Source organism: Lissotriton vulgaris, chromosome 3_1 (assembly GCF_964263255.1).
Source record: "Lissotriton vulgaris chromosome 3_1, aLisVul1.2, whole genome shotgun sequence".
Lineage (NCBI taxonomy): Eukaryota > Metazoa > Chordata > Amphibia > Caudata > Salamandridae > Lissotriton > Lissotriton vulgaris.
Genome location: NC_141689.1, coordinates 1,915,436,330 through 1,915,451,428, shown reverse-complemented (window position 1 = coordinate 1,915,451,428; position 15,099 = coordinate 1,915,436,330).

Genomic DNA, 15,099 nt, shown 5'->3' with positions numbered 1-15,099 from the left:
GCGGCTTATACATGGTCTGAGTGTCTGTTGAGGGCTGTTTCTTAGTTAACTTGCTTACTTTGTTCCGGTGCAGTACCACAAATGACCACTAGATGACCCTGCAGCCACTCTTCTCAGCCGCTTTCCTTTTCTGAAACTGTGGGTCACATGGGGAGATGCAGGTGTGGGGGACAACGGGATGCAGATGCAGCAGAATGGCTTATCTCTCTGCAAAGTTAGCCCCGGTCAGTGCTGCTGCACTCCAGTCATTCAGATAAGAAGTCCGGCGGCATGTTTCTCACCATGCTTCTACTCCCCTGCCACTCCAGCTCTCCCATTTCTTTGTCACTTGACCCTGAGCACTGTAAACGTGTGAAAGTGGCAGGGGAGGCTGTTCCCACTGGCACTTCGGCCTCTTCATGGTAGGTGCAATCAGTTTGCCCACCCGGGCACTTCAGGTGCGGGGGCTTGCTCTGGGTCAGTGCAGCTCACCTCAAACGTTGAGTCACCCTGTGTCAGCTGCAGCACTTCCTCCTTTACACGGATCTCCCCCACCCCCAGCTCTACACAGTTCTAACTGCGGGGCTCACTTCATGCTCAGTGGGTAAGCGGGCACCGCTCCAGGTCTGCCACTTCCTTTCTAGAGTCACAGCAGTAAAAACATGAGGCTGGTCCTCCGCTTTCCCTGGTGATCCTTCCGAGGGGAACAAAGCTGGGCAGTGTGCTGGCTCACATCAGACAGCGCTTGCAGGGACGTGGGTGGCCTTGTTCTTGCCTCGCTCAGAAAAGGTCGCTCCCCACGCTCCCAAGGCTTTGTGGTATCGTAGCGCTTTCAAGCTGATTTGTGGTATCGTAGCGCTTCCTTGCTGACTTAGGCCACCGCGTCTGCGCTCCGCTCGCTCTGCTGCCATTATGATTAGCGATATTTCAGTGTGATTGTTAGTGATTTCATAGCACTATAATATTCCAATTCCAATTCCAAAAATTCTTTATTTCGGCCACATAGGCCATAAAAGATGCAATAAAATACAATACATACATATATTACACAATAAAATACAGTATAAAAAATACACGATATTATATATAAAAAGTCTGAGGGACTGCATGGGGTAAGGACTGCACAGGTGTACCAGTTCAGGGGGACATTTTGTTCCTTATTACCCAAGCTGCCATTAGAAATTTTGAGACAGCAAAGACAATATGTCCCAGGGTATTGGTTTTCATGACCCTATAGGCTTGTTGGTACTCCCGAAAGCCCAGGTTTCGGCACATCGGTGCTATCCATCGCTTCCTGGGGCTCTGGTACGCGTGGCAAACAAACATTATGTGCAAATCATCTTCATCCTTGGTTTTGCAGCAAGGACAGAGTTTGTCACCCCCTGTGGACCATTTGTGGGTGAATACTTTAGTGGGGAGTGTGCCAAACCTCCATTGCAGGAACAGTTTCCTCGCCAAAAGAGGAGAAATAAAATCCATAAAAGATTCAAAAAGGTAAGAATTTTTGGATTCAATAAAACGTCCCGTCAAGGTGCCACTGGTATGGGCATTATCCATGTCAGCCAGATTTTTGTTTCTGTAGAGCTGGGCAAGAGTTTTACGCGTGATCCTTTGGCAACCCTGAGCTGGATCATCCCAGAGGTCTGGCAAGTTCAAACTGAGCAATTCTGATTTGATATAAGCCAGCCAGGGGATATTGTTGCTGCCATTCAGCCTCAGAACATGGGTGAGGTCCTGCCTGTAGTGATACAGTTCCTCGGTAGACCATATCCGGTGCCAAAACTTCACGGGTTTCGATAGGAGATCTTCAGCAATGGAATGTATCCCCAAATCCAATCTTAGAGGGAGGAGTGGCGTGCCTTGCGGGAGAGCAAGTAGGCGTCTCAGAAAACTGTTTTCCACCGCTGCCAATGCCTTCCCTGCTTTGTGACCCCACAACTCGCTGCCATACATGGCTGCTGCCTTCGCTTGGGATCTGTATGTTTCAAGGGCCGGGCTTACAGGCTTGAAGGTGGACTTATTTACCACCTTCAGGAGTGCACCTGCTAGCTGGGATAGTTTCAGTCTTGATCTCGCTATCTGGCAGTCCCAAGCTAAGTTTTCTTGTAGCGTTACCCCCAGATATATAAAGGTCGAGACCCTCTCAAGACTAACTCCCCCCAGTTTTGGGTTGGGTCTGGTTCTGGCAGGGGGATTGAAGATCATAAACTTGGTTTTATCTGTATTGACCTCCAACCCATGTTGACGACAGAAAAGGCCAAAACCATTCACAACCCTCTGGATCCCCATGGGGGATTTGGAAAGCAGGAGGGTATCATCAGCAAACATAATTGCCGGAACCCTCCTGCCTGCCAAAACCGGGGCATCATTGTCCTCAACAGTGTCAAGATGTTGAATGACGCTGTTGATGAAAAGGCAGAACAGGGTCGGCGCCAAGACACAGCCCTGTCTGACTCCTCGGCGGACCGGAAATTTGCCCGAGAGCTTACCATCCCTCCCACACCTCACTTGGGCATAGTTGTTTTCGTGCAGCCTGATGATAATGCTAAGGAGGTGGGGGGGCACTCCTAGCTTCTGCAGAACCTCCCAAAGTTTCCCTCTGGGAACTAGGTCAAAGGCTGACCTCAGATCCACGAAGACCATGTACAGTCTCCCTCCCTCTATAGTTACAGTCTTCCAGTATAGGAGAAGAAGGCGGAAGATCTGGTCCATGGTTGACGTGTTCTTTCTGAAGCCAGCCTGGAGGGGGCTCATAATGTCATTGTCCTCCACCCAGTCCAGGAGGTGATTAAGGATGAGGCGTGCAAAGAGCTTTTGGGGTACATCTATTAGGCTAATAGGCCTGTAGTTGGCGGGGAGCAGAGTAGATCCCTTCTTGTGGATCGGAACAATCTCTGCCCCCAGCCACGACCCAGGGATTGACATACCTCCTAGGATGGCATTAAAAAGAATAAGAAGGTATGGACCCCAGATGTCCATATGATGCCTGAACAGATCCCCAGGTAGCCTGTCCAGACCTGGCGCCTTCCCCGATGATAAGTGCTTCAGGGCTGCCTCCACTTCCCCCAGGGATAGTTCCATTTCACAATCCCGTGTGCCACAGGGCACAAGCAGGGCTGTGACAGGGCAGAGGTTGGTGTCTTGATAGAGCTCCCCATAGTGGGCCTCCCAAACCTCGGGGGCAATATTGGGTTCCACTGCTTTTTTAAGTTCCCCTGTGCCATTATTGACAAGGGCCCAGAATTTGCGGGAGTCCCTGACTTTTAGGGCATCATGAAGATCATGCCAGTGATTCCAGTCCCACTCGGTCCTGGCAGTTGCTAACACAGCTTTGTAGTATTTCCTAAGGTCACGTACCTTGGCCTTGTTTGTCCCCTCTTTTATTGCAGCAATGAGCTCAGTCTTTGCTGCCCTACAAGAGGAGGTGTACCAGGTGGGAACATGGGTCTTTTTCTTTCTATTGGGCACCACCGGGTAGAATACCTCAGCCAAATCTCTTACAAGATCCTGATGGATATCGGCCAGTTTCTCATTGTATTCCGGGGTTCTTGGTGCATTTAGAAGTGCATCCACCTCCATGAACCTTGGGAGTGCCAACTCGTATAGCTTGCTAATGGTCTCTTCTGAGCTCACAAGCTTCCCCCACTTGACCCTGCGCCTATTGGTTGTAAGGACCAATTCCCCCGTGTCTCCCCCTGGGTTTTCTGCCACTTCGCCCACTAGCTGGATGGGCCACTGAATATTTAAACAGAGGGCATTATGGTCGCTATCTGACCTGTTTATTACCCTGAAGTCGAGGACTTTGGGCCAGAGTGTTATGTCTACCATGATGTAATCTAGCCTCGACTCGTGACCCCTCCTATTGAAGGTACACACTGAGGGAGTGTCGGAAGGGGTACGACCATTACAAGCCCTCAGTGCGTAGTTCAGGGTTAGGGACATAAGCTGTATTGCCAGGGGGGACCAAGCTTTGGGATAGGGGGAGGACGAGGGTGGAACCCCCCAGTAATCATCCTCGGCCGTGAGGGCACCCTCCGCCATGCCCTCCAAAGGTTCAAAGTGGCAGTTGAAGTCTCCTCCAAGCACCACCCTGAGATCTCCCGGGAGTTGCCCCAGGAAGGAGGACAGATCATTTAGGGTTGGAGATTCGTTTGGTGCGGCAACCGGTCGCGAGTAGACGTTCACAATAGCCCATGATGGTTTACCAGGCCATGTGAGCCGGACACACTGGATGTCCTGCGAGAACGTGTGCACCAGTTCCGCCTGACATCCAGCGTGGCTCGCGATCCAGATTGCCAGACCACCTGACGGCCTCCCCTTCCCACCCCATTTGGCAGGGATTTCAAATACTTCAAACCCGCTCCTAGTTGCGGTGTCCCTCGCCCATGTTTCCTGGAGAAGGAGGATGTCGCTACTGCCCACTAAATGATCCCACTCCGGTGTGCCTTCCTTATTTGCAATGCCCGCTACATTCCATGAGACAATTCTCAAGCCCTGATCTATTGGTGAGGGGCCTTGGCCTACAATAGGGGGTTGACCAGGGGCTGTGGGTGGCTGAATTCCTAGCAAGGCAGTAGTGCACTCCGTGATAGCGGATGGACCAGCCAACTCCGCCCCCCGCATTGCAGGGTGCGGTCAGTCCCGTTGTTGTGATGAGACCCCTGTAAGCCCAAACTGTCACCTCTGCTAAGCGGTCGGGCTTTGGCGTTATCCTGCGAACCGTGTTCAGTCGCAGGGGCTGTAGCCATTCCCACCCGATTGTGCACCTCAACTGTAGCATTGACCTGCAGACCCGGTTCAGTCACAGGGGCTATACTTTCTCCCACCTGACTTAGAGCGTCATGCACCCTCTTCCCAGGGCTGGAGGAGGTCTCCCTAGTTTGTGGTCAATCGACCTGGTCTAGGCAGGAAAACCTATTATGGTGTATGAAGTTTGCCTGGGCATGTGGTGGGTGGTGCCTTGGTCTATAGCGTGAGCCATCCACAGCAAAACCTACTCTAGTCCACCCCTTCTCCCCCCCTGCCTCACTAGTGCTAACATTTGGGTAAAAGTATGAGAGGGGGACAAGTTCAATATTGGACTTGTCAGGCCTTACAAGCCAGTTGGAAATGTAGTTAGCTACATGGGGGCTTTTAAAGCTTATGATGATACAGTCCCCTGCCCTGTTCTTTGGGGTGTGACCAATCCAAGGGATCCTCCTGACCATCAGGACCTCGCCTTTCAAGTTAGGAGGCAGCGGCCTGTTGATACTAAGCCAGCTTATCACCTTGTTACGTAGCGAGTCCTGGGGCTCCCTCATGTCACCAGTTAACTCAGGTACTCCCACCATGATAACCGTATATGGGACTGCTTCTGGGGGCAGATTCACCACCCTGCGCCTGTCAAAATGGGGAGCGGGACCATCAGTGGGGCCGTTAGTAGGGTTCGCTCCTCCCCCTATCTGCGGCGCAGGAATTTGCTTTGATCTCCTAGGGGCCGGGACAGGGGGCCTAGGTGCCGAAGGTAACAGAGGGTGCGTCTGGGGGACAGGTGCACCGTCTGTACCTGGCAGCACCCTGTTGGCGCCCTGAGGTGGTGCAGCGGGCCGCAGACTATTCCCCATGGAAGCCCGGGGGACTGGGGGGGCATTTGTCACATTTGTGGCTAACCCAGAGCTATCCCTTAGGTGAATACTTTCCAGTGCCTTCAGTCTGGACTCTATGGCGTCCAGTTTAGCTGCGATGGGGTTTAGCAAGTTCTTCATGATGTCTGTGAGTGATTTGATCAGTGAGTCAGTGCTAGAAGAAGTTGCCCCGCCGAATACAAAAGGGCCCGGGGGCAGGGATAAGGAGGCGGGAGCTGGAGAGCCCATGTGATTCGACCTGGTCCTTGATAAGTTGAGGTCAGGAGAGGCAGAGATGTCTGTATTGTCAGTCTGGTTTGGCTCTATTGTATCGACTTTGGCCCTCTTTGCCTTCTTTGCTTTCCTGGACCTTTTCCTTTTGGGAGGCTGTTCCACTCTACTGCCTACCGGATCTGTAAGCAGGTCAACCTGGCCTGCGTCTTGCAAGACTGGTCCCCTACTTTCCAGAATGGTAGGATGGTCCGAGATCCCAGATAGCCGAGAGGAGTTCCTGTCCCTCTGCATCAAGGGAGTCCTTAACTGCTGGAGGACCGACTCGATCGTCTGATCAATACTGTCCATTAATGACATATGGGTAGCATCCAGTGGGATTGGTGTACTAGAGTCTGTCGAGAGAGTATCCCCCTGATCCAAAAACACACTTTCCGAACCCATCTCAAGGGGCGCCTCTGTAATAGACGAGCATTTACTGGCTAAGTTGCTCGCCTTAGGGAAAAAGTTTTCCAGGGTGCTTGTACCTTGTTGGGCGGACTTGCTTCGTGAAGTTCTGGTCGCCATTATGAGATATGTGAGGGAGGCTACAGGGCCGGGAGCGTCAGAGGGGTGGCCCGGTCCGGTCTCTGTCGGCCTCTAACGGCCTAGAACGGCCCGCTCTTTGCCCGGTCTTGGCCCCGGGGATCGCCCCGCGCGCGTCCCGCTACGCGCGTGAGGAGGTTCTCCTAAGTATGACAATGGGGCGTGGCACTGGGAGGGGGCGCGAGGCGCGGCGGGAAGAGGAACCAGCTGGCGCTGCCAGATGGACTGCTGGTCCTCGCAGTCCCGCTCGCCTCCGCCTCTCACCTCCGCTGCGGCCGGTCCAAGAATCAGCAATCCCCCAGCTGTGTGGAGGCACCAAACCACTCCTGTGGCAAGGAAAGCAGGCAACAGTCCAAACTCCTCACACGAGCGGCTCCCGCGGAGCGGGGGCCGCGAGGAGTAAAAAGCACTATCAGGCAGGGGGGCGTGGCACTGGCAGGGGGCGCGAGGCGCGGCGGGAAGAGGAACCAGCTGGCGCTGCCAGATGGACTGCTGGTCCTCGCAGTCCCGCTCGCCTCCGTCTCTCACCTCCGCTGCGGCCGGTCCAAGAATCAGCAATCCCCCAGCTGTGTGGAAGCACCAAACCACTCCTGTGGCAAGGAAAGCAGGCAACAGTCCAAACTCCTCACACGAGCGGCACTATAATACCTCTGCATTGCTGCCATTGCCTTGTACTGCTACATATTATAGTGCTCGCATTGCTCTGCTCGCATAGATTTTAAAAGTTATTTATGCCCGGTTGTGCCTCTGCCCATACCTAGGAGTCACCTCAGATTGTGCCCCAGTCTCGCCCTGTTTCGCTTTCTTTTTGTTGCTGCCATTTTGTTGTTGTTGTGCTTCTTAGCCCGTCCCTCCACCCCGCTCCCGCCTCCCAGCTGCTCCTCCCTCCCACAGATAGTTGTAGGCCGGCCCATCTATCCCCGCGCTGTGACTCTCCTGACTCGCTCAGAAGAGGTCGCTCCCCACGCTCCCAAGGCTTTGTGGTATCGTAGCGCTTTCAAGCTGATTTGTGGTATTGTAGCGCTTCCTAGCTGACTTAGACCACCGCGTCTGCGCTCCGCTCGCTCTGCTGCCATTATCATTAGCGATATTTCAGTGGGATTGTTAGTAATTTAGTTAGTGGTATCGTAGCGCTTTCAAGCTGATTTGTGGTATCGTAGCGCTTCCAAGCTGATTTAGACCACCGCGTCTGCGCTCCGCTCACTCTGCTGCCATTATCATTAGCGACATTTCAGTGTGATTGTTAGTGATTTCCTAGCACTATAATACCTCTGCATTGCTGCCATTGCCTTGTACTGCTACGTATTATACTGCTCGCATTGCTCTGCTCGCATAGATTTTAAAAGTTATTTATGCCCGGTTGTGCCTCTGCCCATACCTAGGAGTCACCTCAGATTGTGCCCCAGTCTCGCCCTGTTTCGCTTTCTTTTTGTTGCTGCCATTTTGTTGTTGTTGTGCCTCTTAGCCCGTCCCTCCACCCCGCTCCTGCCTCCCAGCTGCTCCTCCCTCCCACAGATAGTTTTAGATCGGCCCGTCTATCCCCGCGCTGTGACTCTCCTGACTCGCTCAGAAGAGGTCACTCCCCACGCTCCCAAGGCTTTGTGGTATCATAGCGCTTTCAAGCTGATTTGTGGTATCGTAGCGCCTCCTAGCTGACTTAGACCACCGCGTCTGCCCTCCGCTCGCTCTGCTGCCATTATCATTAGCGATATTTCAGTGGGATTGTTAGTAATTTAGTTAGTGGTATCTTAGCGCTTTCAAGCTGATTTGTGGTATTGTAGCGCTTTCAAAGCTCATTTAGACCACCGCGTCTGCGCTCCGCTCACTCTGCTGCCATTATCATTAGCGACATTTCAGTGTGATTGTTAGTGATTTCCTAGCACTATAATACCTCTGCATTGCTGCCATTGCCTTGTACTGCTACATATTATACTGCTTGCATTGCTCTGCTCGCATAGATTTTAAAAGTTATTTATGCCCGGTTGTGCCTCTGCCCATACCTAGGAGTCACCTCAGATTGTGCCCCAGTCTCGCCCTGTTTCGCTTTCTTTTTGTTGCTGCCATTTTGTTGTTGTTGTGCCTCTTGGCCCGTCCCTCCACCCCGCTCCCGCCTCCCAGCTGCTCCTCCCTCGCCCCACCCCCCTCCACTATCCACTTATGACAGATGCTTCTGCATGCAGCGTTCACGCGCAGCGGTCGCGCCCCATGCGCGCTGAAGGTGCGCCAAAGGTAAGCCCGTCAACGCCCGTCTGCGCCTGGACCGCGCCCAGCGCCAGACCCCCTGGCCCCCGCAAACTCCACTTCGCCCGCATAATGTATGACTCCGCTACCCTCTCAGCACTCAACCCCGGCCGATTCCCAAACTGCCACCTAGCCGCCCCTGGACACACCCATGGACCCTTCACCTGCCACTCCTGCAAGTTCGACTGCATCAGGACCCCCACCAACTCCACGGACTCCAAACAGAGCCCCGACACTAACCACCAGAAGTGCATCCTACTCAACACCCGCTCGGTCCACAGACACGCCACTGAACTTTGGAACCTTCTCGATACCCCATCGCCGGACGTCGCCTTTCTCACAGAAACAAGGATGAACGCCTCATCAGCTCCCGAAATCACCAATGCCATCCCGGACAACTACAAAATCATCCGAAAGGACCGCATCAACTAAACAGGAGGAGGAATCGCCATCGTGCATAAGAACACCATCCGCATCACAACCAGCTCCGATGACAACCTCACAACAGCCGAACACCTTCACTTCCAGATTCACACCGACCCTAGGACCACACTCAGAGGCACCCTCATCTACAGACCACCTGGACCCCGCACACAATTCTGCGAAGACATCATTGACTTCATCAGCTCTCACGCCCTCCCCTCCGTGGAATACATTCTACTGGGAGACCTCAACTTCCACCTGGAAAAGAACATCGACAGCAACACCACCACCCTTCTAGACAACCTCGCCAATCTCAGACTCAAACAACTGGTTGACACCCCCACCCACCTTGCCGGGCACACGCTCAACCCAATCTTCACCTCCAGCAAGCACATCTCCTTTAATCACACCACAACTCTCCATTGGACGGACCACAGCTGCGTTCACTTCAACTACAAAAAGACTACGACCCACAACCACTCACAACCAATCCCCCGGAGAAACTAAATTACCACCGACCAGCTCTTCACTTCGCTTCACCAATACCCTCCTGCAAAATCATCGGACCCAAACCTAGCAGCCACCAACCTCACACAATGGATCACCCACAGCGCTAACAAATTAGCACCCTTGAAAAACCATCAAATCAGACAAGGCAACAAAAAAGCCCCCTGGTTTAATGACGACCTTAAGAAATCCAAGAAGATCTGACGTACCCTCGAGAAAGCCTGGCGAAAAAACCCAACCACTGACAACCTGGCCACCTTCAAGAACGCCACCCGCAAACACCACCAACTAATCCGATCCACCAAGAAATCAGCATTCAAGGACCGACTCGACAACAACGCCCACAACAGCAGAGAACTATTCAACATCGTCGAAGAGTTTCCCAACCCCACCGCTGGCACCAACGACATCATTCCCTCCCAAGACCTCTGTGACTCTCTAGCCTCGTTTTCCACAACAAAATCGCTGACATACTTAGCAGCTTTGGAGACCAACCCACCCCCCCTACCTGCGAACTAGAACCCCCCTCCAACAACCTATGCGCCTGGGACCCAATCACCACTGAAGACACCATCCGCCTGAAGAACACCATTCACTCAGGATCGCCAACCGACCCTTGTCCCCACCACATTTTCAACAAAGCAAACTCCATCATCGCACCCCATCTCCGATACGTAATCAACTGCTCTCTCACCTCCGCCAACTTCCCGGAAAGTTGGAAACATGCCGAACTCAGCGCCCTCTTGAAGAAACCTACAGCAGACCCCAGTGAACTTAAGAATTACCGCCCCATCTCTCTCCTCCCATTCCCTGCCAAAGTCATTGAGAAAGCCGTCAACAGCCAACTCGCCGCCTTCCTCGAATCCAACAAATCCCTCGACCCTTCACAGTCCGGATTCCGAGCCAAACACAGCACCGAGACCGCCCTCATCGCAGCAACAGACGACATTCGAACTCTACTGGACAACGGAGAACCTGCTGCCCTCATCCTACTTGACCTCTTCGCAGCCTTCGACACAGTCTGTCATAGGACTCTTATACAACGCCTCAACAACGTCGGAATACAAGGTAAAGCCTTGGACTGGATCATCTCGTTCCTCGCCGGAAGAACCCAGAGAGTCCGCCTCCCCCCCTTTAAATCTGAGGCCACTGAAATCATCTGCGGCGTACCCCAGGGTTCTTCACTCAGTCTATTTCTATTTCTATTTAAAATTATTTATACAGCTCACGTACAACAGCGGTTTCATGGCGCTACATCTGACCGAGAACTGGGCAAGAGAGCAGGAGCTAAATCGGAAAAAGAAAGTGAGCTGCTAATGAATCAATTAAAAAATTTAGCAAAAAGATGTGTCTTGAGCTGTTTCGGGAACAGCGGGTACGAGGTTGAAGCTCTGAGCTCAAGAGGCAAAGAGTTCCAGAAAATCAGGGCGAGGGTCGCAAATTTCGAGCCTCCCCATTTCTTTCTCCGGAAACGTGGAACTGTAAGAAGGAATTGGGTAGATGAACGCAATTCCCTTCAGGGAACATAAGGGATAATCTCAGATGAGATAAAAGCCGGTGCCGTGCCCAGTCGTGCTTGAAAGGTGATAGAAGCAAGCTTAAACTGTACACGAGCACAAACAGGAAGCCAATTTAGGGACTTTAGGAGGGGAGTGATATGGTGGGACTTTGGGAGTTTGAACACCAGGCGCGCCGCCTGGTTTTGGATCTGCTGCAAACGCCGAAGACTATATGCAGGTATACCTGCATATAGGGCGTTGCCGTAATCCAGGCGGGATACGACCATGGCCAGGGTGATCAATTTTAAAGCATCAAATGAAAAAAAAACGGACACCTTGCGTATAGTGCGCAGTGACAGAAAAGAAGAAGAAACCACAGAGCTGACCTGGGAGTGAAGGGTGAGTTGAGAATTGAGCTTAATGCCTAGTGTTTTAACTGAAGTAGAGGGAGCAGGTGGGGGACCAAGGGAAGGGGGCCAGAAAAGAGGGGACCAAGGGCTGGATGAACCACCTGTCAACACCAGCTCGGTCTTGTCTGGGTTGAGTTTAAGATGGTTGTGGTTCATCCAGTCTCGGATATGAATCATGATGGTTTGAAAATTAAGAGCAGAATCGGGGGAGGAAGAAAGATTGAAGACAAGCTGGAGGTCGTCCGCATAATTAAATACGGCGACCTCCATTTGTTGCAGTGAAAAGATAAGAGGGGAAATATAAAGATTAAATAAAAGGGGGGAAAGGGAGGAACCTTGGGGGACCCCGCACTGAACATCGCGAAAGTCCGCAGTAAAATCACCCAGGCGAACTGCCTGGGTGCGGTCCCTCAGGAAGGAGGATAACCAAACCAACGCAGTGCCCCCGATCCCCGCCGCCCCGACACTGGAAAGCAAGATGGAATGATCCACCGTGTCGAAAGCGGCTGAGAGATCGAGGAGGACCAAGGCCTGGGGTTGGTTGGTATCCATTCCCTCCCTGAGGTTATCAAGGACCGAAAGCACTACGGACTCCGTAGAGTGTGCGGGGCGGAACCCGGCTTGGCGGGGGGCGAGGGCCCCGTTCTTCTCCTCGAAAGAACTCAGGGCAGAGGTGACGTGGCGCTCGAGTACTTTCACAAAAAACAAGAGAGGTACTAAGAGTCTATGAAGTGAAGAACTGACAGGACCAGATTGTGTCCAGTATGAGTGTTCAGATCAAACCGTTGATCTTGAGCACATGACACTATTATGTCATAGAGGTGAGGAAAGGAAGATACAGGGTTTAGAAAGTTAGAACATAGTACCCATCCGCCCACTCATCAGTGGAGTTTCGTCATCTGGGTTGGTGAAAAGAAAGGTGTCCTATGGGCTTCTCCTCAGGGAGAGTCTGAGGTAGCCAAATGTTGGACCCTTAAGAACCACATCCAACCAACAGAGGATAGTGAGTGAGTGGTAGGGGCAAATAAATTTGCAGTGCTCAGAAAAGAAAAGAAAAGGAAACTAATCCTAGTGATTAAAAATACCTACTTTGATGACATAAGAAAACTTTTATTCGGTGTGACCATCAAAGTGGTATCGTTAAAAACAGTATGCTGATAGCATGTAAGGAATTGCTATCTATCATGTATGTTAATCGGTCGACATGTTTCAGCCTATACCGGCTTTCTTCAGGACCTATGATAAGCTACTGCAACATATACTTATCGTGAGTTGGAACTTGAACATGAACAATCTCCAACAAATGAAGGTGTATCTCCTCCTGTGCATAAAAATGTGGGAAACAAAAAACACAGTGTTAAATATATACAAACTATGTGGTGTTTACCTCAACCTCTTGAAATGCAAAGAAAACATAGTCTTCACTCACCCCAATTGTAGGGAGAAAAAACCTCACCTCGCCTGGCAACAGCTCAGGTTGGAAGGAGGCCACGCACTGAAAAGATAAGTGCGAAAATAAGAATTAATAATGCAGTAACTAAATAAGTCCTGCATTTTGTTTTAGACTTTTACAAACAGTGACACCAAAAGGCATAAGGAGGCGGCTGGATTGAGAAGCTGATGTGAAATTCATCTCTAAAAATGTTATCAAACCCCTTAATATTCCAAGGTTGTGCTACCAGTGGAGTTATTCAAAGAGGGCCAAAAACCGCCATGCTATGTTGTTAGCGTTAAGTTAAATCAAAGGGAGTTGGAGTCTTCCTATTCAGAGCCCTCTCAGAAAGAAGCGCAACATGGAGCGCTAAAGAACTCACCTCTCCGTCGTTACCTCGGGTAGAATCCTGAGCCTAGGGGGAGGTGACTGGCTCACTGAGAATGGCTGTTAATAACAGCCGGTGGCGGATCTGAGAGAGAACTCTCAGTATGTGCGTTGTTATTGGTTGTCAGAAATCGACCAATAGTGGCGATGCAAGCTAAGCCTGCAAGAGCACGAACCTCTTGGCGCGTTCTCATTGGTTAAGACTTAAACCAATGCCAGCGGATGGAGGCTTTTTGTGCGGAACTGTGTAAAATACGTACCGCTAGTTTTCTATCAGTCATTCATGGTGATCATACATCTATATAAGAGAACGACCTCATCTGAGGACTGCATGTAGAGCATTCGCATGGAAAACGTACGCCGCCCAATGACTCTGAGTATGTCAGGGAATCGTCTAAATGGGCTTTGGCACAAGGTGCGTGATTGGTGAGCTTGCAACCAATCACGCACTGTTTTGTAAAAAGGGGGTTGTTTTGTTTATTTTTCATAATGCCAATATAATATGTTAAAGAACAAGTCCGCTTTTCAATAAAAGCTCCGCGGTTTGCAGAGAAGTGATAGAAAGCAAATTAATGTTCATCTACACTCCATGTATACATCAGATGGGGTGTGAAAAAAAGAAGTTGTCATGTCTAACAGGTCGTATCCGAATGTAAACAAATGAATAGACAGCTAACAACATAGCATGGCGGTTTTTGGCCCTCTTTGAATAACTCCACTGGTAGCACAACCTTGGAATATTAAGGGGTTTGATACAATTTTTAGAGATGAATTTCACATCAGTTTCTCAATCCAGCCGCCTCCTTATGCCTTTTGGTGTCACTGTTTGTAAAAGTCTAAAACAAAATGCAGGACTTATTTAGTTACTGCATTATCAATTCTTATTTTCTTTTATGCACAGGAGGAGATACACCTTCATTTGTTGGAGATTGTTCATGTTCAAGTTCCAACTCACGATAAGTATATGTTGCAGTAGCTTATCATAGGTCCTGAAGAAAGCCGGTATAGGCTGAAACATGTCGACCGATTAACATACATGATAGATAGCAATTCCTTACATGCTATCAGCATACTGTTTTTAACGATACCACTTTGATGGTCACACCGAATAAAAGTTTTCTTATGTCATCAAAGTAGGTATTTTTAATCACTAGGATTAGTTTCCTTTTCTTTTCTTTTCTGAGCACTGCAAATTTATTTGCCCCTTCCACTCACACACTATCCTCTGTTGGTTGGATGTGGTTCTTAAGGGTCCAACATTCGGCTACCTCAGACTCTCCCTGAGGAGAAGCCCATAGGACACCTTTCTTTTCACCAACCCAGATGACGAAACTCCACTGATGAGTGGGCGGATGGGTACTATGTTCTAACTTTCTAAACCCTGTATCTTCCTTTCCTCACCTCTATGACATAATAGTGTCATGTGCTCAAGATCAACGGTTTGATCTGAACACTCATACTGGACACAATCTGGTCCTGTCAGTTCTTCACTTCATAGACTCTTAGTACCTCTCTTGTTTTTTGTAGTAGTAGTTGGGGGACAAGGTACTTATATTGTCTATAAACTAACTCCCCTAGGACCCCCCAATACTCTGTTGTATTTTTGCTCGAGTACTTTCGCCAGGAACGGCAGGAGGGAGATGGGGCGAAAATTAGCAGGGACTGAGGGATCGGCGCCCGTTTTTTTCAAAATGGGGACGATGACAGCGGATTTGAGTGGGTTAGGTACCACGCCCTGGGAAAGAGAGCTGTTGAGGAGGTGAAAGGGGGGGGGGGTCTGGACAGCTGGTGAAGATGTGACG